This window comes from Equus asinus, chromosome 11, assembly GCF_041296235.1.
Source record: "Equus asinus isolate D_3611 breed Donkey chromosome 11, EquAss-T2T_v2, whole genome shotgun sequence".
Lineage (NCBI taxonomy): Eukaryota > Metazoa > Chordata > Mammalia > Perissodactyla > Equidae > Equus > Equus asinus.
Window position 1 is genome coordinate 12,180,532 of NC_091800.1, and position 27,428 is coordinate 12,207,959.

At 40.0% G+C, this 27,428-nt stretch overlaps 2 long non-coding RNA genes across 2 annotated transcripts in view; one reads left to right on the forward strand and one right to left on the reverse strand.

Annotated features, from left to right (window-relative positions):
- The window catches only part of LOC139046599 (uncharacterized), a 106,231-nt gene that overhangs the window by 11,627 nt on the left and 67,176 nt on the right, over positions 1-27,428 (reverse strand). The gene's annotated exons all lie outside the window — the stretch shown is intronic.
- LOC139046600 (uncharacterized) lies at positions 356-17,152 on the forward strand. Its single transcript, XR_011506847.1, has 3 exons — positions 356-562; positions 11,734-11,924; positions 16,488-17,152. It is a non-coding gene; the product is annotated as an uncharacterized lncRNA (long non-coding RNA).

Genomic DNA, 27,428 nt, shown 5'->3' on the forward strand with positions numbered 1-27,428 from the left:
TGGGAAATATCTTAAGTATTCTAGTCCTCCCCTCTTGGCACTGCAGAAGCAAGAGAAAAATAAAGCAGGGGAACCTGTTGGACGAGACCGTCAAGGCTGCTCTCTTGTTGTTGGAGGCCTCCCCTGCTAGAAGAGGCCCAATGGTTCTTCCTTCCTAGCAGAGAAGAAGGCAAGGACCAGAGAGACCTGAGCAAACAGGATGCCTATTTGCCAAGATCTCTAGGGAAGTGCTGGGAAATGCTCTATGTGAGAGAGCAAGCTTGAGCTTTGTCGTTCTGGGCTGGGGTGACGTGTAGAAATGCCTGAACCACGTAATCACGGGACGGAAGAGAAGCTGCTGCAACAGATACATACCACTGCAGAGGTGTGCAGCTGAGGAAGCAGGTCCCCAGAGTTTGGCCCAGCAGGGAATAAAAGCCCCGTTTCACCTTTCTCTTCATGCCAATCTTCTTTTCTCTGGGTCATTTTAATGAAAACATGGTTTGAACGGGAGAAAAAAGGATACAAGGAATATGTCAGAGAGAGATCTGAGCCTGGAGCTGAAGGGCAGAGATAAACGCAGGTGAGTGAGAGACGTGCGGGTGCCTGTTTTGGGGGGAGATCTTGATATCCTTCCCTCCGACACCTTGCAGAATGAGGAAGAGGCTGCTTCCCCTACAACAGCCACACACGAGGAGCCTAGACTCCACAGAGGCCAGTGCCCCAGTGCACCAGCTTTGAGTTCTGCACCCAGTGAGGTCTGTGCTTTGTCTCGGTGTCCTCATGTGCAAGGAGTGGGATTAAACATCCAGCAAAGAGCATACAGTGCGAGAGGGCTTTGTGGGACGCACTTCTTGAAATGGTGATTGAATGGGACATTCTTTCCCAAGTTTTCCTCAGGGAGGGGCCAGGACTTCTTTGGACTTATGCAGAAATCTGCAGAAAAAATAAGTTTCTAGATTGAATTCTAACTTGGTGATTTCTACCAACCTATATATAAACTTTGTGTCACTCAGTATCTAAGACGTACTGTATTTGTCTTTTCATTGTAAGAAACAGGCTAAACAACTTTTTTTCCCCTTTACCATTTCCTCCCTTCTTCTTTCAAAAAGCTACCCTATCTATTTTATTCTGTGGTCCAAAAATGGTGCCATCACATTTGATATTCCATAAAGGGAAAATGGAAAAAATTATTAAAAAGTGAAGAAAAACAGTACCGCTTGCTTAGAAAATAAGATGTGTGAACCCTTAAGAATGGGAAAACACCAGCTACTATGGCAGGGAGAAGACATTTTTGCCAAATTTAGAACCCACTTGAAAATCACGGGTTCTAAGTTTAGAACTGAACTAAAAAACTTAAGCTCACATTGCATTTGGCATTGGTTAAAAAAAAATCTAAGATACTAATTAGAGGGAAAAAATTTACTCTCTTAGTAGTTCTATAGCTGGGAATTATTTTCAAACAAATTCTTTATTGGCTCAATGGATGGGCCTGCACTTAGAAAAGAAACATTTTTTCTAATTAAATTTTCCTCACAAAATAATGATTTGAAATCAAGGGGGAAGACATTTTGCCAAGGTCTTTAAAAAGTTACAGAATTGTTGTAACCTTCGGACCCAACCAAATATACCAAGTGGTCGCACAAACTTTATGTTTATATACTAAATGGTGTCCAAAATGGAAGTAATTATACATTACTATTGGCAAATTTAAAATAATAAAAATGCAATAAAATTGGAAAGTATCACTCTAAACAGAACAAACTCTGACCAGCATTATTTTTATTTTCTAATTTAGATGCTAAGGTAGTTAGTGCAACATCATCAAGAATGGATCAGAATTGCTGCCATGGAGATAACCATAAAAAGTTTCAGACCCAAAAGGTCCAAAGTAGTAAATCAAGAACTAATAGTGAATAAGGGCTCAAAATGCATCCATTGGCTTCACATGATTCCAGGCAGCAAACAAGTTTTGCAATTATAGAAAACTTAATGATATCTTATGCCATCTTCCACACAGCTAACAGACACACACACAGACACACACACATATAGATACAGATGTAGATATTTGGATATGTAGATATATAGATAATAACCGAAGAAGAGGACCTGAATTCAATTAATTAGACAAAACGTTAAACACGAACGTTCAGGGCAAATATTCAGCACAGCAAGCATTCAAAAACACAAATGTCGGGAAAATTTTTCTTCTTTCTGTTTACTGCTGTGGAGTCTAAATACGTTTTTGAGTGACTTTATGGAGCAGGCTTAGTAACTGGTGGATTTGACACTCTTCCTCCAGAAAAATCGTTAATTCAACAGTCAAAATCCTGTAACTTTTAAATTCCAGGCACTTTCAAAAACTCCTGTTGAAGGATATAAAGTTAATTCCTGAGTGACTAACTTTATTTTTCTTACTAAGAATATGCAGTTTGTACTGATGGAAAGAGGGTCAAAATTTAAAATTGTAAAAGCAAAGAACACTGCATATGTAAGTGGAAAAGGATTTGTGTAGAATATATTTTTAAATTTACTTGTTATTAAATAAGCATGTTTCAGCAGTCGTTATGGATTTCTCCTAATAGCTCTCATTGAGATCAGGAACAGAGGTTAGCATTTCTAAGATGTGTGCCAAAATCAGAATACAAACAGAAAACCCAGGATTCCCTGGGTCCATTGGGTCACATGCTTCTGAATACACGTTCTTCGCAAATTCTTCTATCCTTTTAAATGATCCACTAAAATTGAATTTCATATTTAGTGTCTTCTGTTATGTCTTCAAACTTGTTCTCATACTTATTTAAAATTATTTATAATCAACTTAATCTTTTGGACCAGTTTCCTTCTTTCCGCAGGTCATTGTACCTAGATGCATGGAGGGAAATAAGAGACAGAACCTTAATGGTACAAAATAAATATTTCTTGAACCTCTATAAGGTGGGCCGAGCACTATTCTCAGATAGTGGCTGAATCCCTTTTTGTAAAGCACTGCGATTCCTGGACCCTAGAGATAGAAAGAAAGGCCCGCACATCTACACGGATGCCAAGGAAACACGGCAAGTGATCCTGGGGCCCTGGAAGATGACTTTATGCGGCATGAATACAAATAAGAAAAAGATGTCCAGATTCCTGATTGTCTTTGCAGAGAAAGTTCTCAGATTCTTAAGCTGTCTTCTAGGCATTTTCAGTTCTTTATCCTGTAAATTTTTCCACAGAAATAATACATGAATAAGTTTAGTGTTGCAAACAATTAAGTCTCCCAAATACTTTGTGCCATTGTGCATTCGACTAAGTGTAAATCCAAGTTTTCATATTTCCCTTTGCCTTATAATTGTAGGTCCTGGCTCTGATTCTAGCCCATAAGAAATATATATTTCAATCAAGAATTTAAGAATTGATAAGCAAACTTGACGGCGGTAGGTAGACTTTCCTGAGGAAACATGCTTTTCTCTGTGGGCTGGGCAAACATACACTGCTGATAGTCAGCATAAAAGGAGCTCTAATTTCCCATTTCAAATATCTCATTAGATACCTCTACCTGGAACAGAATAGGGACTCTGGAAATAGACCCACATGTATATGGTCAACTGATTTTCAACAAGGACGGTAAGGCAATTCAATGGGAGAAAGGAAAATCTTTTCAACAAATTTTGCTGGAACAACTACATAGCCATTTGGGGAAAAAAATTAACATTGACCCTTACTTCACACTAGACACAAAAATTAACTCAAAATGAATGACAGACCTAAATGCAAAACTTAAAACTAGAAAACTCCTAGAGTTAAGCAGAGGAGAAAATCTATTCAATATTGAGGGAGGTAAAAATGTCTCTATAGGACACAAAAACAAATTTCCATAAAAGAAAAAGTTGATGAACTGAACTTCATCAAAAATTTAAAATTTGCTCTTAGAAATATTCTGTTAAGAAAATAAAAAGGTAAGGCATAGAATGGGAAAATATTTGCAATACATAAATCTGATAAGGGACCGGGATCCAGAATATATAAAGAACTATTACAGCTCAATAAGAAAGAGATAACCGAAGCAATTTTTTAAATGGGCAAAGATCTGAACAGACACTTTACAAAAGAAGTTACATTAGTGGCTGATAAGCACATGAAAAGATGTTCAACATCCACAGTAATCAGGAAAATGCAAATTAAAACCACAATGAGATACCACTATACACCAATTAGAATGGCTAAAGCTAAAAAGTTCCAATACCAAGTGTTGATGAAGATGTGGAACAACTACTGGGAGAATATAAAATGGTACAACCATTTTGGAAAACTAAGAGTTTCTTAAAAAGTTAAATATACACCTACCATTGGACCTAGTTATTCCACTCCAGGTATTTACCTAAGAGAACCAAAAATAAATGTCCACACAGACTCTACTGGAGTGTTCACAGTAGCTTTATTTGTAATAGTCAAAAACTAGAAACAAACCAAGTGCTCAATAATAAACAAATGGATAGACAAGCTGTGGAATTCTTTACAGTGGAATATCAGTCAGTAATAAAAAGGAATGAACTACTGATACACACAACATGGATGGTTCTCAAAATCATTATGCTGAGTGAAATAAGTCAGATACACAAAAATTACATATTGTATAATTCCATTTATATAAAACTCTAGAAAATGCAAAGTGATCTATAAGTGGCAGAAAGCAGATTAGCTGTGGTCTGGGGCAGGGGTGGATGAGGGTAAGGGGTATGAGAAAACTTTGAGGATGATGGAAATGTTTGGTATCTTGGTTGGGATGGATTCATGTGTGCATGCATCTGTCAAAACTCTTTCAAATGTATACTTTATATAGGTGCAATTTACTGTGTACATCTCAATAAAGTTATTTAAAAAATCTCCAACTAAACGTTCTTCAGGCCACTTGAACTTCACACTTCTAAAACTGAGCTCATAATCTCCTCTCAACCCTGTTTCTCTTTTTGGTTAATGTTCTTTCTTGGCTAAGGGCCTCAACATCTCCCTAGTCAGCTGAGCTAGACAGCTTGGCAACTACTTTCACTCTTCCTTCTTCGTACCTTTAAACTCTTTCTTAAATTTCTCTTTCTCTCTTTTTAAAAAATTCAGAAGTGTATTTTTAAATTGTGGCAAAATATACATAACAAAAATTTACCATTTTAACCAGTTTCAAGTGTACAGTTCAATGGCATTAAGTGCATTCACATTGTTGTGCAACCATCACCACCATCCATCTCGAGAACTTCTCTATCTTCCCAAACTGAAACTCCATACCCTTTAAACACTAACTCCTCCTTCTTCTCTTCCCCTAGCCCGTGGCAACCACCATTCCACTTTCTGTCTCTAAGAATATGACTACTCTAGGTACATCATATACGTGGAATCATACAGTACTTGTCCTTTGGTGACTGGTTTATTTCACTTAGCATAATATCTTTAAGGTTCATCCACTTATAGCATGTGTCAAAATTCCCTTCCTTTTTAAGGCTGAATAATATCCCACTGTATGTATAAACCACATTTGTTGATCCAGTCATCCTTCGATGGACAGTTGGGTCATCTCTAACCTTGAAGGCCCATTGTTACTAGCCCAGGTTAGGTTCCCATCATCTCTTGCCTAGATTATTTCAATAGTGTATTAACTGGCCATCCTTGCCTGCTTCTCTCGTGCACCTTCTAACCTGCTGCTAGCATCATTTTTCTAAAGCAATGATGCTGTCCCCCCACTGCTCAAAGACCTCTGTGTACAATTTCAAGAGAAAATTGGATCATACGTCTAATGCTGTTCTGCAGTTAACTTTTTTCCCATTCCACTTTTGAACAACTCCAACCAGTAGAAATTTCTTTCTTATTTTAATCCAATATATCTTTTCTAGTCACTTCCTTCCATTGCTCCCAGTTCTGCCCTCTAGAACGACACTGAATAACACTTCCCTCTTCCACCTGGCAGACAACCCTTCAAATATCTGAAAACAGTGCCCGGGTCTTCTTTTTCCAGGACTTTTGCCATTCCTCAGGTAACATGGTGGCTCTAGCTATTCTTCTCTGATTGTGATCCAAACTGATCAGTGTCTCTCTCAAAATGGGACACCTAAAACAATACAGTCCTCTAGATGGAAGGTGGCATTATCGTCTCCTTTCTTCTGATGCTCTACTACTGAAATGCAGCCTAACATGCCATCAACCTTTTTAGTTCCAAAGCTCATGTATATTAACTTGCAGTAAGTTCAAACATTTAGGGTTATTTTGTCAAAAAAATTTTTATGACACCATCAGACACCTGAAGGAGGGGTGGCCAAAGGAAGGAAGAGGGTGAGAGTTGAAGACAGGAGAGAATTTTTTCCTTACCAATTCTGCTTATTTATGAAATGTTTACTGCTCTTGATAGCAAATGCAGCTCACCTCCACACCCACCCCTCCCTGCAGGCCTCCTATCAGTTACTGACCCAACTCTAGGCCCTAATAAGTAATTGCCTTTTCAACAATCTGCCTAGACACACAATGTGAGACATGGGCCTGCCTCCTCCTCGAACCATCAGTTCTATCCCTGATAGCTACTGGGCACCTGTGGCAAGTGATTAGAAGCAAGAAATGTTGGCAACACACATATCTGGGAACTGCATTTATGTAAAAGTACCGGGCAGTTCAGACACTGAGCATCAAATAAAGCCTCACCAAAAAACGTGTAGGGAAATGGACTAAGAAACCAGTGTCCTAACTTGCCTTTCTCTACGTAGCTAAAAAGCTAAACTATCAGAGAGAGAAGATTCTTTATAAATAAGCCGTTGCATCTTTGCTGTTGAATTTTCAAAAGTAAAGTACAACATATTCAATGGATGAGGTGGAGGATTGCTTTTCCAGGCAATTTCCTTGACACTTTGAGTCATTTAAGAGGAAAGACAATTGAACAAGTTTTAGTTTTTTTTTTTTCTTTACAGTCAACTTCAGGGTGATGGTTATTTATTCCTTCATACAGACATTCCTTCCATCAGATCAACAAGACCCACCTTCCTAACACACACCGTCAACATTCTCATCGTCCCCAGAGCCTTACACGTAATGTCTCTTCTACTCTTCTTAGAAATTCAGTGCTAATATTCCTCTACACAGGAAAACCATCCTGTAAAGAGGCATTCCTGGCATTCAGCCTTCCTGGTGTTCAGCCCTCCTGCCCTGCCATCCTAGACAGAGACTGGAAAGTCCTCAGTCATCTCTTCTTTTTCCAGAATTATCCCTTAGCTCTTTCCTTTGGCTCTTTCCTCTTCTCCTTTAAATATAACTAGGACCCTCCAACGTGGAAGACATTTGTTCAACATCACTGCACCAACCCATCGCTTCTTCTCACTCACAGCTGAACACCTCAAGTGATTATTCAACATTTATTCCATCCTGGGATTCACCACTTACTCCATTTTCTTTAACTTACAAAAACAGATGCTCCTAAGGTCAATAAGGACTTCTGGTTGGACGAATTCAGTGTTCTTCTTTTGGAATTTCTCTTCTCATATACGTTTCCTTATTCTGCTGGGATCCAGCAGGAGTGGGAGAGCCTTGAGAGGAGTGATAGCTTCTGGAGGGGCTGAGGGAGACTGCTGGGTTTGGTTTCCTCTGCAAGATTATCACCATTTACTCTATCCTCTTAGGGTTTTCCCCCACAAGTCTAGTTATGGAATTGTTACAATTCCAACAATTCTTGCCTCAAATATCCCAAATCTAGAAAAGTTTCTTAGTGTAGGAAGTCAGCAAGTTCTTTGTCCTGAAGATTGGGCCAGAAATCACCCCAACCCCTTCCTTTTCCCACTAATTATAACTGAATGATGTGTGCTTAGGTCTGAAATGGGCCATTGAATCTCTGATCTCCAGATTGGGTGGCTTTTCACCAGATAGTCTCTTGATTATAAGTTTTCAAGAATTGTGGCTCTCCCCCGTCCTTAATTCTTAATTCAATGCCTTCTCCACTTCTCTTTTTTCTTGTTTCAAACTGAGTTCTCTCTGTAGCACTGTCTTTCACACAGCCTTGTGGCCTGTCCCAACACTGATCTTCCCATTATCATGAGCATTCCCCAAACCACACTTAAAAACCACTATTCTCCTTTCTAGTTCTCACAGAGGCACAAAGTGTAAGAAATAACCTTTTATTAATTGTGTACTCGCTCTTCTTTTTGAAAAACCATAGTTGCTAGTCTCGAACTTCTGAGGATCACAAGACCAGAAAGGAATCTTAAGAAGTCAACCCTTTAGTTACATCACCTTTAAATAATTATGTAATGAATTTATCTGAAGAATTCAGAAAATTGCTAATTGACTTAAACAAAATTAAACTCTGCCCCAAGCCACTGGGGTTTGGTTAACGTGAATCTGAAGTCCACCTGCCAATCATCCTGGGGTCACCTGAGTCCCTCATACCTGGAGAAGTGGATATGATATTTTAATATAGGAATTTGATAACTTGAAGAGCCACAGGTTAAATGTGAAAGTTGCCATCAATACAAAAGCAAGGAGCCCTGGTCAAATTTCATGGTTTTAAGTTAAACATGTATGGAAACTATGGATGTGAAGATATCCACGGATATCTCCGTGCATTTTAATGATTTAGAACATGAATTTTTAATCTGAGGTTTGAAACCAGCTTCAAATGTGTACATTTTTCTGGTGCAAAGGTTGATCACTTTCATCAGATCCTTAACAGGTTTATGGCCTCCAGAAGGCTTAAGAATCTCTGTTTTAGAGGAAAGGTCAGATTACAATAAACACATCATTATTTTACATATTTATAAATGCATTAAACAAAAATAACAAGTAACTTCCATTTCAGCAAACAAGATGAAATATGCCAGATATTGTAAATAATCACACTATGATTAGTAAACACGTTTAAATAATAATATAAACAACACTATTCCAGCATTTTAGATACCTATCAACAAGTATTTCTCTTAATCTGCATAAAACAAGTTTATCAGGGAGGGTAAGTGCAAACACAGATTTTAACCCAGATAGAAAACTACCGTGGACTTACTTCCACTGCTGTCTAAGTGAAACTTAAACCAGGTAAATTAAAGACAAGACCGAACACAAGCAAAACCGTAACATAGTCCCTCAGTCACAGCATCTCATTTTCTTATATTAGATAAGAAAAATAATTATTGTACACGCTTTATAACAGATTGATTAAAAGATATACTGTGGAAACGCCTTTCATAGCCAAATTTTGCAGCCAAAAATCAAATTCAGAGCCTGAATTTTTTTAAGCCAGGACCCATTCAGAATATTCCAAGAATAGTTCTTAAATTGTTGAAGAGCATCTCTTCCATAAATCTGTCTTGGAATTGGATTTTAAAAATTAGCAAGTTTGAGAGAGCCATACACAAACTTACCAAGTTATTGTGCACACTACTTTTTTTTTCACATGTAAAATGTAATTTATTTATTTATCCATTCACTTGACAAATACTTATTGAACTTCTTTTATAGGCAGGCAATGATGGAGGCGCTACAGTTACAGCCGTGAACAAAACAGACCAAAAATATATAATAATATGTAAATATATGCTCATTGTAAAACATTCAGATATAGCAGCGTATAGAATAAAAAGTCAAAGTCGTCCTCCTGAGGGCCCGCCCATGTCACTTCTCCCCTCCAATAGTAGTTATACTGTTAAAGTTTGATGTATTTTCTTCCAGACTTTTTCTGTTTACTTACATAGATTATCTTATATAGATAGATTCACGATTACTTTCTACAAAGAGAGGAGTGTTTCATAGCTCTACCTTCCTCGTCAGATTTCTTAGAAAAAGGATGCCAACAGCTGCAATTAGATAGGATTGATTATGGTAACCCTATGATTTTAATAGATAAAGAGAAGTTAGTTGATTTACAAAAAGTCTTAAGAGTCCAAAACTGCACTGGAAAAAAAAAAAGTATAGAAAATATTTTAAAGCACACAAAAACCCAGCAATTTTAATTATCTTGAAATAATAACATTAGTAGTTAACAGTTATTTAACCATTACTATGTGCAAGACACTGTTCTAAAAGTTTAACATATAGTAACTCTTTAAGTTCTCTCAGTTCCATGAAGTATTAACTGTTATCACACCCATTTTACAAACATGGAGACTAAGGCACAAGAGGTCAGCTAATTTGTCCACCAAACTAATAAGCTAAAAAGAGGCAGAGTTGGCCTTCAAATCCGGGCAACTGGCTTCAGAGTTCACATTCTTAACTGATTTGAGGGATGTGTGCGTTGAGGGGGAGCGTAAAGGAGGGGGAGCAGCTTAGGTAAAAATAAATAAAAGTAAAGTAGATAAAGGTTTAGCATAATGCCTGTCTCCTAGTGAGCACACAATAAAAATAAATAAACAAAATAAAATCATTATTATATTCTGTCCTATATCTTTAGGGGGAATGTTCCTCTCCTATTAGAAAAGTAACATTTCTGTCGCCAGCCTAAGGGTCTGTTTGATTAGCTGTCTTCATCTGGAGCTGTTACGGTTCTTCAGGGTAGCTGATGCCACCAGGCTTTCTTTGGGGAAGCTCCTGGGTGCTAAGCACAGGTACGGCAAAGGCAAAGGAGACTACACCTGAGCCTAAGGAACTTGGAGCAGGGAAGGCAATGGTCAAGGTAACGTACAGACTGACGCTTTGGGGGCACCCAAGGAGAAGTCAGCAGAATTCTGAGGCATCCAGGAAAGAGAACTGAGTAACCTTACATGCCCTTTAAGAAATTTGGGTTTTATCCTGAGGAAAATACAGAGCCACTAAGAAGGTGGAATGAAGTGGGGCAGGCCTGGAGGGAACAGGTAGAGAGGCTGATCGTGAACTACTCGGCCCGGCCTGTGAGACACGCTCCACCCGAAACATCCGCTGTTCTTGCTAGTTGGCTCCTTATCTTTTGACTCATATAGGTACTTGTCTTCAAGTTTCTCAATCACAATGTGGTCTCAACCGAAAATAATCTTTTATATCTGAAATTTGTTTTGCATCTTTTCAGTGCTAGAGAAGCTCTAGACACTTCTTTTTAAAACATCTATGTTTTAACCTACGAAAAAGCTGCACAAAAAAGATTCTTTAATTTAGAGACGCCCAAGGGGGTAATTTAAAAACAGGTATGACGACCAGCAACTCCCCATCACATCAAAGTTGTAGCTGGGGTGGAAAGAAGAGTTTAGACCAGAGGAAGGTTTGGGTTAGGTTTAAATGGCAACTTCTTTACAATAAGGGTTACCCTTACAATAAGGGTTACCCAAAAAGGAAGGTACCCCTTTTGCAAGCATGCTCAGACAGAAGGAATGAAGTTGTGGGGTAATTCTGATTAAAACCAAAGAGGGAAAATACCACATAACGTGGTCAAAGACTGGAATTAGAGGTGAGAGAGGAAAAGAGAGATTCAAACCAGCAATGTTCTCATCAGACAGTTCCTCCAGTTTTTCTGATTGGGAAGTAATATAAGTTTATTCACATTAACTGGCAAAAACGAAGTATTATTGTAAATTCACAGCATTTTCAAATACCAACTTTTATTTTTCAACTTTTTATTATGGAAAATTACAAACATGCAACAGTAGAGAGGAGAGTGTAATGAAATCCCACGAACCCGGTGTCCAGCCTTGACAACCCTGTTTCCATCTGTACTGCTATTTACTGGATTATTTTGAAGCCGTCATTTCATCTGTAACCACCTCAGTGAGTACAACCATTTTATAGTCAAGCCTGCTTTTTTTCATCCCATCTTTCTCTTCACTTACTTCCATCCTCTCCTGGAAGTAATCAGAGGACAACAAGGAGACAGATTTGAGGAGAGAAGAAAACAGTTTCCACAGAAATGCCAAACTGCCTGAAAGGGAGAGAGCCACAGCCATCTGCATCAGGAAAAGATGAGGAGGCAGCACAAAGCACCTCACCCTGGGGCTGGGAGGTGGAGCAAGGCTTGAAGCCCTTCCCCACCCCCCTCCCAGGTGAGACATCTGGGACCTCTGATAGGTAGGAGTGGTGAAGTGGTGAAGGATTTCAAACCTAGGGGGCAAGGATGGGGGGAGGGGCGGCTTTTTGGTTAGAAGCATTTAAGATCTGCTGACTTTCCTTCTGGCTTCTGGACTGAAGGGGCACTTTCTACTCAACTGTGGAGAGCTTTAGGAGGAGAGGAAGCAAGCATTTGGCCAAGGAAAGATAAGAAGCCTTCCCTGAACCATCCAAGTGTGGTGCTAAGGAGAGACTATTATTTGATTGACTGAATAAACGTTTATTAAAACCTTGTCTATCACTAACCTCCTCTTTAAACCAATCTATAGACACATCCACCCTTTCTTCTTTTCTCCAGTCTCGCCTGAGGACGTGTCCCTCCTGTTCCTGCCCATTGTGTCTACTTTCACCCTTCACCCCTCCTCCCCACTTCCTCCAGGCTTTGCTCCAGTGGTCATTCTGCCTCCCAACGGATAATTTCTCTGCAACACACCTAATGTCGTCCATCCACACACACTCCAGCTTCTCACCTCCCTCTGCTCGCTGCGCCTTCTGCTCTCCTCTCTCTGAAAGCTCCTCCAGCTCTCCCTTGCCTGGCTAGATTATGCATTCTTCAAAGCCTCACCTTCTTCAGGAAACCCATGGCTTGCTGCCTCCCCACCGAGTTAGGCGCACTGCTCTGGGCTCCTGTTAGTCCTTTACGCTGAGTGTTTCACCCCAGGTGTGCAGCTGTCTGTCTGCATCACTCCCTCCCCACTGGGCCTCAGAGGGCAGAGGCTGAGGCTTATTTCTCCTGCATCCCTGAGTCTCAGGGTGCTCACTTAGAAGGAGCTCAAAAATGTTTGTAAGAAAACTGTGGGGGTACAAAGATGAACACAACCATCCTTGCTCTCAAACTGACTCAGTCTATAGAAAAGTGTTTCCCCCAAAGCAAGGAGATCAGAGTGTCTGACTCCTTACCGTTCTTCAGGAGGCTTCCCGTCACATTCAAGGTAAAAATCCAGTTTTTTCAGAATGACACGCAAGGCCCTTCTGAGCCTAACTAACTCTCCAACTGAAGCTTCTGCCAGTAAGAGGACCATCTCCCACTACAACATGAACTTTTCTAAACCCCCTACTGAGTTCTCTCCCTTGTCTGGGATTTCAACTCCTAATCCAACTGGCCACTTGCTGCTGATCCTTTCAGAGTCAGCTACAGTGGCACCACCTGTGCAAAGCGTGCTCTGGCCTTAACCCTGGTGTTGTCTCCACTAGACTGGACGATTCCTCAGAGCAAGGACTTTTTCTTCATCCATGTATCCCTAGCAATTAGCACAACGTCTGGCACATAGAAACGCCTCAATAAATGTCTGATGAATGACTGAATGACGGAATAAAGTATCTGGTTCCTTTAGTTTCTGTCACTGCAAAAACACAAATAAACGACACTCCACACTAATTTCTATGGTCTTAGGAAGACTAACATTGCAGTTTGAATTTTTGAGGCCTCAAGAACTAAAATTTCAGGAAACTACCCACCTTGTTTTGCTGACAGTAGAGTTAAGCAAGTTTCCAGTACAAGGTGACCCGTCTTCCTTCCCCATTTAACTTCTGAGATATGTGGCTACTCTCACAGCAGACATACCTATGTGCCCAGTCATCAATTAACAAAAGCCAGAAAAGTTAATGGACTGACTGGCTGTGACACTGAGCCACTGCTCTCATATCATACTTTATAAAAAATTAAAAACGGAGCATAAATGTGTTCTTTAATATTCCCAGTCAGGTTCTAATCCAGGGAGTTAGTTATAGCAACATCATCCAAGAAATAAAGATTAATCTAAGAACTTTTTAAACTAGTCTTATGGAGCGGAAAATGACAAAAAAAAAAAAGCAGACCTTTAAAAAAAACCCTCTTTGTCACCTATTTCATCCTTGTACTCAATCAAAACCGTGCTCCTAAATTTAGTCCCCTTCAATGTTGCTTTGAATATCTTTCTAAAGGTATCCTGGCTTTCCCCCTCGTCTTTCATTTTGACTATCAGGGGGTTTCCTGATCACAACTTGAATTTTTCTCTCAAATTTCTCTAAATTTCCCCTCCTCCTCACTTTTCAATGGTCAGAATATCTCAAAATATTTTTTGCCCATTAATCATTCATTAGTTGTGCTTCTAGAAATCAAGCTCAACAACAACACAACCACTCTGCCTGGCATGATCTTCCTGCCTCGGTCCTGATCAGATATGCCTTTCATATCCAAAATACAGTTATGAATTAATCTAATATTCTTAATTTCTATGCAAAGCCCAGATATCAAGACCTATTCATATTTAACTTTTGACCTCTGCCTGGGGGCCTGACGATAATGAGATAATGGAGGAATATTAGTGCAAAATTTTGGTATTTGAGGAATTTGCTAAGCTGTTCGGTTAGAGAATATGCTGATGCTATAGTGATGAAATATCAGTAATAATATTTTCAATTTATATAACGCTTTGCTGTTTTCTAGGCCCATTCATATGATCCAAGATAAACCTGTGATGTAGATATTACCTTCTTCATTTCCCACAGATAGAAACTGAGGCTCAGAATTGTTCAGTGTCTTAACCAAGATCTCCCTATGTCATCTAACCCACTCTCGGTTTTAACTCTCACCTATAGGCTAATAATTTCCAAATCTACTTCTTGTCCTAGATTCCTTTCCTGAAAAAGCCACATTTTTCTGTAAAATTGCCTACTGGTGAATTTCACCTGGGTGTCCCCCAGGCAGCCTGAGCGCACAGGGTGGGAATCTGAAGGACCTCAACATCAGGTATTCGTGCCCCACCACTTCCTGTAGCAGGTGATGGCACTCTAACCCACCTGGTAGCCCTGGCCAGGAATCTGGAAACCCAGCATCAGTGCATTGAGAGGACACCTAAGAGACCCTCAAGAAGCATTTGTTGTCCAAGTGATTTAATGAGTGAATGAGTGAGTGGGGGCGGGTCATCCTCAACTCTTCCCTCACCCTCAACCATAAGATTAATTGGTCATAAAATCCTGCTATTTCTACATCATAAATCTCTCTCAAATCCTTTCTCCCTTATAATCCTCACCTTGCCTCCCTTGCTGGATTGTGTCAAGGCTAAAATGAGATTAATACACATAAAAGTGTTTTGCAAAGAATAAACCTCTGGGGAGAGAAAGAAAGGATAAATCCCCTGGAATCTGTTTCTAAACTTACGGTCCCAGTTTGCCTACTCCTTTCAAGCTATGACTTTTTAGTCCTCCTCACCTTGTTTTCGCTGCTATGGCTTCCAGAGGCCCCTCACTCAGTTTGTACGTAAACACTGCTGATCTCTATGCACTGCCTTAGCAGCTCAGTTATACACCATTTTATGTTGCTTGCTTCTGGTTGTTTCTTAGAGTAAGATCTGGCTCCTGAGAGGGAGTTAAGCTCCTCATGAAAAGAAGCTGTTAAACAGCTCCCACAGCATCTCACACAACCTTAGGTATATTATAAGTGCTTAATAAATGCTCACGGACTGAGGGATCAATTCTCTTCCACGCCCCTCCTCTCCACTACCCTGCGTTTCTCTCAGAGTTCTATTCCTGATTCTTCAAAACTTACTGCTTATATCAGGAGCATTTCTTCCTGAAGAGATTTGAGAAAGGAAAATAGTCTAGATTAGCCTATGGGTTGGAATTTTAAAGATGTTGCTCATTCTATTAAATGTACTAAGTGAACCAGGATGGGAGTGCCAAACCTGACAGAGTATTCATCACACTGAAATAATCAAGTTTTACACATAAACATACACCTAAAACAAAGTATAATATTAATTAAAATACCTAAAACACTGCCAATAACAATCATATAACTAAAGAAAAATAGTAGTCAGCCTCTGTTATCTGGGTTCTGCATCCACAGATTCAACCAACCACAGATCAAAAGGCTTACGGTGGTTGCAGATGCACTGAACATGTACAGACTTTTTTCTTGTCATTATTCCCTAAACAAAACAGTATAACAACTGTTTACATTGCATTAGGTATTATAAGTAATCTAGAGATGGTTTAAAGTATATGGGAGGATATGCGAAGTTTATCTGCAAATACTTCCTCCTTTTACATAAGGAACTTGAGCACCTGTGGATTTTGGTATCCTCAGGGGTCCTGGAACCAATCTTCTGCTGATACAGAGAACCACTGGATATCAACGTTTTCCTCTTTTTTATCTGCTTTAGCTCATCAGTCATCAAATCTTGTTTCTCTCTTTGAAATGACTGTTCCACACAGCACTCCTTTCATACTTTGTTACCATTTTAGTTCTGGCCTTGCATATTCCATCTAATTCCATTGTTTCAGCTTCTTAACTGGGCTCTTGACCTTTCTCCTTACTCTAACGCAGTTTACCCCCAGCCCCAGATTAACTTCCTCCAAACATGGATTTCAGTGAGCCATCCCACTGCCCCAAACCCACACCTCCAGGGTCTCCCCCGTAGTCACGGGACAAGGCATGTATTCCTCAGCCAGATTTTTAACAACTTTTAAATCTAGGCCTACCCTTCTGATCTAACCTCTCTGACTCTTCTTTACAGGGGATGACTGGGGGCTGCCCCTGAAGACCTGGAGAGTTGTCATCCACGATTTACCTGGTTAACGCTCTATACAATGGATGTAATCAGCAGGAGTAAATCAAGAGAATGCCTGCTCTGTCAATGAGTGACTGAAGAGCTTGGGGATAGCCTAAAACTGCAATCAAAAGCTGGGAGTAATATCAGGGAGGTAGGATTAAAAAGTGATTGTAATTTGGCAAGCAGAAGTAAACAATGAATCTGGCTTAGAAAAAAAATATGACTAGAAGGCTTAGCAAAGGGAACCTAAGGACCCAGAAGGAGTGGACAACATCCATCTGTCAAGTCAACCAGAATGTCCATCCATGTCAGTTAAGGGAGAATGTGATAGTTCAGGCTCTGACACTAGCGAACACTGGAATCACCTAGCAATCCCCTCGCTAGTTCATGATACCAGAGCAATCTCCTAACAGTTTGGTTTCCCACAGAACGGGTCCTGGTCAGCCAGAAAGGCTGCCATTATAGTTCCCCCTGCAAATCAATGCGCTGCCTTCAGGTGTATGCATTTGTGTGACTAATCAGACTTGGTGAGCTTGGTTAATGAGAGGCCACTGCTGAGAAATGGAACCACCTCCACTCCAAAAACAATAATGACAATTAAATAAAATCAATAAAATTTTTGGACAACCTTTGGAGAATTTGAGGACCATAGTGAACTCACCAGGGAAAATGTGTCTGGGAAAGCCTCGTAGTGGACAGTCTGCTCACCTCTTGGACACAGTCCCTGCGTCACTCTATGCTGAGTACACCACTGTAAAACCACATTATTAAATACAAACCCTCTTAACCTGGATTCCATTTTCTCCCAACTATCCCATTTTTGGCTCTCTAGTCACTCTCCACTTGCTCTGTGGAAGGTCTCTTCCACTCTTGCCTCCTTTTTACTCCTATCTCCCTAGAATCGGCTTTAGGAAGTCATGCCATGTGAATGCTCCCGTAGGCTGTGCGTGTGCCCATCGTAAGACTGCAACACCTGCAAGCGTGTTTGGACGTCTACTTGGATGTAACACAGATAACTGAACCTTAATATGGCTGACACTGGATTTACCTTTCCCTCCTTATGCCAGTTAATGGTACCATCATCCAAAAAACAAGCTAAATCAGACCCAGGAGGCATCCTAAATCCTTTCTTGTTCATACCCTACATCTAATCAGTCACCAGACATCATCTATCCATTGTCCCTTCACATCCGTCTGCCCCGTCTCTCACCTCAGGCTCCTGATATCGCTCATCCACCCTGTGATGGCAGTCTTCTAACTGATCGCCCTGCTCTACTCTTTTTCTTCTCAAATACATCCTCCATTAATGCTAAAATTATTATTTTTGGGTAAAACTCTGTCCATGTTATTCTCCTACTTAAAACAACTCAATGGATTTCCTACCTATGGGATAAATCCAAACTGGCCATTATGTCCTGGAAGTCCCCTTATAACTGGATCCCTGGCTTCTTTTCCAGCCTCATCTCTTATCTTTCCCAGTTACCCAAGACCCAGACACAGAACCACCAGGATCCATGAACACTTCCCTAAGCAGGCCGCATGGTTTCATTCTTCCTTGCCTTTGTTCATATCTGGAATTTTTCCTTGTCCATCTCAACCCTCCACATTCTCCTGGAGAACTATTCATTCTTTAGATCTAGCTCAAGCGTCACCTCCTCTGATAAGCCCTTGGTGACCTACTGAAGTGGAGTTGATCATTCCTTTTTTTGTGAAGCCATTGTACTTGATTCCTACTCTGTTATTGCACTTCACATACCCTAGGGCAATGATTGTTTCCTTGACCCTCTCTCTGAGTGCGAAGTCCCAAGGGCAAGAAGTGTATCTCAGTTTTGTATTAACAGCATCTAACACAGTGCCTAGCACAGGGTAATGACCTAACAAAGGTTTGTTACATTGAGTAGTGACAAGGAACACGTTGCCTTGGCATTGCGCCTGGTCCTGCCACTTGCCAGCACTTTCACCTCTCCTAAGCTTCTGATTCCTCAACTGTAAAATGGGAATAACTGTAGTAAGATTTTTGTAACGATCAAATGAGGTAATACACGTGAACAGCAGAGTACTTATAACTCAGCAAATGTTAGACATTGCTATTATTATCCCTCAGGGTCTAGCACAATTTTTTTTTTTTTAACTATGTGGCCTTTCTAATCGATTGATTTCACTGATGTTGCCCTTCTATAAATTACCGCAGCACTAGTTGTACTATTCATTTTAACATTTATATTCTGTTCATATTTGTATCTCTAGCTCCTGACTAATTTTAAAACTTTGGAGAACTCGGATGTGTCTTATACTTTGTGGTAGGCAGAATTCTAAGATGACCCCACATGACCCTTATCTTTGTAGAATCGTCTCCCCTTTGAATGTAGGTGGAATCTGTGAATGCGATATTATTACCATGATTAGGTTATGTTAGATGACGTGGTTAACTTTAAGAAAGGGAGATTACCCAGGTGGGGCTGACCTAATTACATTAAATCATTAAAAGCAGAGAGGAAGTCAGAGATTCAAAGCACAGGAAAGACTGGACACGCCTTTGCTGGCTTGAAGGTACAGAGGGCCATGTGGAAAGGACCTGAAAGCAGGTTTTAAGACCAGAGAGCAATGCCCTATAGACAATCAGGAAGAAAATGGGGACCTCAGTTACACAGTGGCAAGGAACTGGATTCTGCCAATAACCTGAAGCAAGTGGATTCTTCCCAGAGCCTCCAGACAAAAGCTCAGTTTGGCCAACATCTTGATTTCAGCCTCTTGATACCATGAGCAGAGAACCTGGCTATGCTTGGCTGGACTTCAGACCTGCAGAGCTTCGAACTGATACATGAGTGTTGTTTGAAGCCTCTGTTTGTGGTAATTTTTGTTAGGCAGCAATAGAGAACTAATATTTCTTCTTAAAGGCTTAATTATTGAGCAAAACATTATATAACATTATATTCAATAAATATTCATTGAAAAAACATTAATAATTAAGATAACTTTACCTTATCACCCATAAGGTCAAAATATCAACTGGCCTTCTCTACTATCAAAATTTTAACTTTAAAATTTAATTTAAAAAATTAACATAAATTTTAATTTGAATAATATCTGTCATGCTCATTTTATACTTATTAAATTGCTTAAAACACATTATTCCAGAAGTGATATTTTTATAAAACATGAAAGGAGTTACTTAAAGCAGAGATGCGTCTAGGTGTACATTTCATATACCCTGGGGCTATATTTTAGTTTTAGGATACCAAAAATCAGCTAGTAGAGTATTTTACAAACTAAGGTAATCATCAAAGGAATTTACAGGTAAAATTACTTTGCATAAATTACCATTACAAAGAAGGAGTGCATAAAACAAATATTTCCATGTCAATGCAGAAGGTCCTTAGAAACAAGGTTTTGTTGGTTTGTTTCCAAAAATTTTTATTCAAAAAATCTGGCAAATGCTGTGTACTACATACCCCCTTGGAGATTCACAGTACATACTGCCATACTAACAACTCAAAGAAATCATGAAGTGAATCTACCTATTTAACTTTTTTGTAACACAGCATTTCCCAGATGTATTTACCATAGAATCTTTGCTTTGAGAAACAACTTGACAACCTGCAGGAATGCCATTTGGGAAACGCTGACCTAAACAAATTTTTCACTTCCCCAGACCAAGTATCAAATCAAAATATTAGCAGGGAAAGAAATGTTTCAGAAATTGAATTGATTAAAGATGCTTGGGAGCCAGAAAAGTGTCTTCTCTCTTTCCCTATTGGCTATAGCAATTTTTCACTATTTTTTTTTCTAGAGTCAATAAATTGGAAAAGTGATTTTTAACAACTACGTTAACAAGATACCTATACAGCAAAATGAATATCCCAAGGAATTTTCTAGAATAGTTTTAGTGATATCACGTATCTATTTGTGCCTTACTGAAGTGGAAATATTTCATAATTAAGTGGAACAAAGTGGTTTCTGTCATCTAATACCATACAAATTTAACACAGAAAACACTTCAGATTAACCAACTCTTTAAGAAAAGATATTTTTAGTCAATTTTAATTGCTAAGGAGGAGAACAGGAGAATGGGATCAGATTTTTAGGCTAGGATTCCTTGGTTTTTAAATACTATAAATGCTAAAAGAAATTTCATGTATAAAATATGAAAATTTTTTTTTATTGAATTTGAAATAGAGCTGCGATTTACTTCCAAAAAGGAGGAATAACTTTAGGATCCTATCCAAACTTTTGCTCTAGTTCAGTGGTTCTCAAACTTTAGCAGGCTTCAGGAACTACTGGAAGGCTTGGTAAAGCACACATTGCTGGGCCCCATCCCCAGAGTCTCTGATCCAGAGGTCTAGGGTGGGGCCCAAGAGTGTGCTTTTCTACCAGGCTCCCAGGTGATGCTGATGCCGCTGGTCCAGCGAGCCCATTTTGAGAAGCACTGAGAATCCAGGTCTACCAACTCCCTTGAGATTCTCACTCAACAGGTCTGGGAAAAGCTTCATAGGTGGTTTCAATGCACACCAATCTCTGAGATCCTTTTTAGCTCTAAAGTTCCGTGTCTTAGGATTTTGTTATAGGATAGCCTTGTTCTGGCTCTGCATCTCAAATCCTTTGTAGTTCTCTCCATGGGTATTTCAGCACACAAAAGCAAAACCACAATGCTTGGAGAAGAACAGTGGAAGACAGAACCTTAATTAGTTTTACAGCTGATGAGCAGAATTTACAGAAGGGGAAAGCAGGACCACGTAACTACAGATTCTCACTCATCTTTGCTCCGACCTCCTTCTAGTAATCTGGAAAATGCAGAGTTGACCAAGTTGACCATTAGTGTAATTACAGAATGCCAGAAGTCTGCAACTACCATAGAACTTCTACATCCATCTTCCTTTTCCTACTTCCCTTTGCATTTGTTTAATTGTCTGTGATTTTAAGACTCAATTTAGGATCAGCCATAAAGGTGTTCTGGCAGAGCGTCAAGGGCATAATCTTTTGGAGTCAAAGGGATTCAAGTCATAGCTATGTCATTTAGTTGCTGAAGGACTCTGGAAGAGTTATTTAATATTTCTTAACTTCAGTTGCCTTTTCTACAAAATAGGAAATAGTACCTTCCACGTACCATGTTGTTAGGTGCCAATGAGAAAATGCACGAAAAGCACTTAGCACAGCCTGGAACAGAGTAAGGGGTAAACAAATAGCACACAACTGTTACCAAAAACAAAAATTCTATGGAAGTCCTGGAACAAGTGTCATTTAATTTCAATGCTGGAGAGGCAGAAATTATACCATAATACTTTTCAGTGAAACAGCTAGAGATGTCACATTAAACTTAGAAAACAGTTCCTGCTACCCTCATGAACTACCTTTAATAAGTACCAAATATTATCAAATATAAGACCTCCAATTCTAAGGTTATATAGCACTTAGAAAAAAATGCTGTCAATTAAACTATGAGATGATGCTTTCTCATCACTTAAAATTTTTATTTTATACTTTTTGAAGGTACTCTTTTAGACAGATTTTTAAAACATTTATTACTCTTTTGCATACATAAAAAGGAAAATAGAGGCAAAATAAATTGATTTACAATATTTCCAAGTTGTGTTCACAGAGTCCCAGCCTTCTGAATCACTTGTTTGACTCAGAGTCCGTGTCACTGCTTATTCACTCAATGTCATCCTTTGTACCATCAAGGGCATTGGCGATGCGGCATTTCTTAAGAGAATCCAAAAGCACAAAAAGCTCTTGGGGCTGGGCTCTTTGCTTGCCTATTTTTGATTCTTGCTTCAAGAATATTGCCAAGCACATGATGATTTATCATTTCCCCCACTCCCTTTCCCATAAATGTTTGGTTCCTAGGGATTTAAAGAGTGCTCCACTCTTCCTCCGGGGGTTTCATGGCAAGCAACTGACACCCATTTTCCAAGTTTGGACACTGGTGCTTTTGATGTTCATCGATGTGTAGGCAATGTTGACAGTGGCCTGGCCAACAGATTGTGAGACATCTTCAATTATAAGATGCATCTTGATTTCACAGATATTGCTAATAAGTTCATCAAGCCCTGAATTGATCCTTGCTAGAGTTCAGCTCTGTTAGGTCATTTGCAGAAAATACAGTTTTATTATTAGTGGCCTTTGCATTGCACCTATTTTTTTTTCCATAACAGCTTGATTAAGATAAAATTCACATACCATACAATATACTCATTTAAAGTTCAAAATTCTATGGCTTTTAGTATATTCCCAGAGTATAACCAATAAATCAATTTTAGAACAACTTCATCACCCCCCAAAAAAATCCCAGACCCATTAGCGGTCAGTACCCATTACTCCTTCCACCTCCTAACCCTCCCAACAACTAATTTACTTTTCATCTCTACAGTTTTGCCTATTCTGGGTATTTTATATAAGTGGAATCACAATATGTGGCCTTTTGTGTCTGGCTTCTTTCACTTAGCATAATGTTTCCAAGGTTTATCCACGTTGTAGCGTGTATCAGTTCTTCATACCCTTTTATTGTTGAATGATATTCAACTGTATGATATACTATGTTTTATTTATCTGCTCATGAGTTGATAAACACTTGGGTTGTTTCCATTTTTCGGCTATTATGAATAATGCTGCTCTGAACATTAATGTACAAGTTTTCGTGCAGATGTGTATTTCATTTCTCTTGGGCACATACCTAGGAGTGGAAATGCTGGGTCTTAGGGTAACTCTATGTTTAACCGTTTGAGGAACTGCCAGACTGTTTTCCAAAGCAGCTGCCCCATTTTACAATCCTACCAGCAATATATGAGGGTTCTAATTTCTCCACATCCTCGTCAACATTCGTTCTTATCTGTCTTTTTTATTATAGCCATCCTATTGGATGTGAATTGATATCTCATTGTGGCCATTGCATTTATTTTTAAAGCACTTTTGCTTGCATTTTCTCATTGGATCCTCACAATATCTGTCAACGTTCGCTGTCCACAGTCAAGGAAGCAAACACAGGCTGATTCACTGACTTGCTCAAGATGGCTCAGTAAGGAATAGCGTGTGAACTAACATGCTTCTAGAATCTGAGACCACACCACACCAGGCTATTCTAACCCTAGGATAGCTACCTGCTACAGAGTAAGGGCCAGAGTGATGGCGGATTATGGGTAAGCTGGGGAGGCTGAGGGGCTGGTGCAGGACATAGTGCTGCAACACCACTTTAGATGATGTGATGTTGCTGCTGGCTTTCACAAGACACACTGGCCTGCAACAGCTCAGTAAGATGAGTCTGATTTGGGGAAAACACCCGCTTATAGCTTGGGAGGTATAGAAGCAGAAGAGTCTACTCTTGTAACAAAGTCTATGGCGTTGCCTTCCCAGCCTACAGGAAAAGGCTACACAATCCAGGTTGGTCTCTTTTTGGCACATCTGTTCTTGGAATTATAACACCGAGGAAGAATAATATTCCAGCTCTGCCCACCTCCCAGCAGGTATAGTAGACGTCAGCCTTGGTTGCCAAGCTGGATTCATTACTTTTTTGTGCTCATGAACTGAGAATGAAAGAATTTTTGCTTATGCTTACATTTTCTATTCATGAACTATCTCCTTTATGTGCAAAAAAAAAATCAATATTTTATGAAATAATCTCCTTGGAGGTTAAGCGCTACAGCACCACTCTTTTTCTAGTCAAAGAAAATCTGCATGTCACTAAACCCCAGCTGAGCAAGGGAAGAGGGCTTTAAAGAAAGCTTTCTTACTCTCTAGTAAAGTCGACTTCTAATCATCGGACCATGAAACTTTATTGGGTTTACAGAGTGCAGTATGTTGACTATCATGTGGTATATGTACTGAAGCCAAAATTTTTTTTTGGGATTTGTTCCAAAGCTATGTTGCATTCTTAGTATAGCAACAACAAAACTGTGTTATTGGTTGGGCCCACTCTCTGCATATGCTGGTGTGGTCAAAAGGACTGGTATCGTTTTCACATCTGAGACATGCTAACGTTATCCTGAGCATGCTGACAGCAGCTGCTACTTGAAGCACCTGGCACTGCTTTGGTTTTCGCTGGGCCTTTTCTTTTTTTTTAAATTGGAAGGCAGTATATAACAACATTAAATCACCTATATCTAACAACTTTTAATTATCATATTTTGCTTCCAAACCCTTGTCTACACTTCATATAGTTGTAATCAGTGTGCATATACAATTTTGTATTTTGCTTTATTAATCCAACATAATATTATAAACACTTTCCACTTTATATTGTTTTCATAAATATTTTAGTGGCTGTATAATATTATAATATTCTGTCATAATCTGCTAAGTCGTTTCCTATTTTGGACACAGGGTGGCTTTGACAAGACCCATTTATATGCTGCCTACGAAAGACTGACTTCAGATGTAAGGACACACAGAGACTGAAAGTGAAGGGATGGAAAAAGGTATTCCATGCAAATGGAAATGAAAGGAAAGCTGAGGTAGCTATACTCAGATCAGACAAAACAGACTTTAAGACAAAGACTATGAGACCAAGAAGATCATTACGTAATGACAAAGGGGTCAATCCATCAAGAGGATATAGCATTTGTAATGTTTATGCACCCAAGACAAAGAGCAACTAAATATACGAAAGCAAATATTAACAGACCTAAAGGGAGAAGGTGGCTTCCAGGTTACATCCTCCTACACAAGGAAGGCCTTTTGCTCCTTTTTATTATTTGGTTAGGACTCATCCTAAAAGACAACTTACCTTTACTCAACACCTATGGTATGCCACCGACTTGATGTGAATTATTCATTATTTCTCCAACTCTACGAGATAGTATTTTTTTTTTATTCCCATTTTGCAGATAAGAAATGAAGGCTGGGAGAGGTTAGACCAAAAACAGTGATACTGGCTCCACTTGTGCGCACACCATTTAACTTATGTGCTCAGATTCCTCATCTATAAAACATGAATAATAACAGCAACCGCTTCATAGGTCTGTTGGGAGTTAACAGATGTAGAGTACCTAACAGTGCTTGGGACATGGAAGACCTCAATAACTGTGCAGAGCAAGAGCTGCCATCAGTCTTACCTCCACTATCACTACGAAGTCACTTGTCCCCAGACAGTGACCAGAAAGGGGCCCGGCCTATCTGATGCCAAAGCTCAGGCTACACCACTGTCTTCCTGCAAGAGGGCTAGGTCAAAGAGATTGAGCATTTTTATTCTCTTGCTATTTTCCACAACTGTTGTAATGATTTAGAAGCACCTGGCACTGTTTTGTCTCAGCTCCTCAGATCACAATCAGCCTGAAGTCTTTGCTCCTGAGCCACTTATTTCTTCTTTCAGTGTTTTCAACACACCCTGCTGCTGCTGGTCTTTTTTTTGCATCTCACTGCCATGCAGGCCTCTTGGCCAGGTCGATCACAAAAGGAGCCGAGGGCTTGCATTTCCAAGGAGGAGCCTGGGTAGTTAGATGTTGGGATCTCAAGAATCCCCACCAGAGCAGGGTCTACAGCTGCTTGGATTATGTGCTGAGTCCCTCGCTCTTTCTCCAGGGAGGTAGCAGAGAAAGCTGGGAAGGAGGATTTATCTCAGAAAGGGAACAGGACCTGACTGGGGAGGCAGTTGCTGGCACCTACGACTTAGGTCTGTTGGCTCCTGTTTGCCAGACCTGAAGCTTTAGTTCTGAGAGAAACGTCAGGGAGAAGCAGAGCTGGCCAGAGCAGGAGGACGGACAAAGCCCTCAACCTACTCTCCTCTTGCCCTTCAGCTAATCCAGGAAGGAACTGCTTCCCCTCCCTCCAGGGGATGCCAGGGCCTCCCTGAGAGGGCAGTGTACCCGGCTGAGTAAAGCCTGAAGACTGGGTGAGAACTCCCACCGCTGGGACTCTTCCCACTTTCCCCAGAGGTCCGCTAGTCTGCAATGCCAGGGCCTTGTTCTAAGGGTAAAATCCGATTGCCTGTCTTCTACCTCCCCTTGCCCTCCCTACATGGACTGTCACTTCCTCCGGGTCAGCATCACACGTAGCAGCCAGAGCTCCCTTGAACACAGATGGAATAGAAGGCTCCGATTCAATGTGGCATAAAGAGATGGAAAAGGAGAAAGGCAAGCTCTCCTTACTGAGCCTGGACCCTGTGCCAGGCACTGTGCTGAGCCTTTTCACACTCGTTAATGGTCACGACAAGACTGCAGAGTGGTAGTACACCCACTCACAGAGAAGCAAACCAAGGCTTCAGTGGAACGGTCCCGAGGTCACATAGCAAATATTCGGTGAAGCCAGGGTTCAAAATGAAATATGCCTAATTATGAAAAACTTGTGTTCTTTCTCTTTATATTAGAACGACTTCCATAGCCCCCAAATCTACACCCTTCCCCTGCCCTACCTTACACATCAAAGTTTTAACAAATCAAACCAGGTGTTAATTATTTTCAAATTTTATTTAAAGTTGAGAACGACTGTTTAAAGAAAACTGTCAGTGGATTTATGAACTCTGGTAAAACTAAACTGGAAAAGGCAGACACTTTTACAGCATCTCACCCTCTTGTGGTCTTAACAACCCGATCCCAAACAGGGAACTTGGTGTGCTGCAGCGCCTGTGACCAGGCAACTCGTTTCCTAGGCTGTTTTCTGCACAAAACTTTTGACTTGGGGCTCCCGCCACCAGTAAAATGTGAAGGTGAAATGTCTTTTTTCAGGTGGAGGGGGGGAAGTGGGTGTTCTTGAACCATTTACCCTTGTTCATGGCCAACCACAAACTAATTGGGAAAGTCAAAAAGATGGGAAAAAGGAAATTCACACCATTTAGAAGGTATAACTTAAGAGGTTCCCAGTCCAGAGTCCTTCCCTTTTTAGGAATATAAAGAAGATAACTATGTGGTGGGGGGAGGGTAAGATCATGTTTACCCACAAAAGTACTAACATATTACATTCGCTTGCTTCTGACTGAAT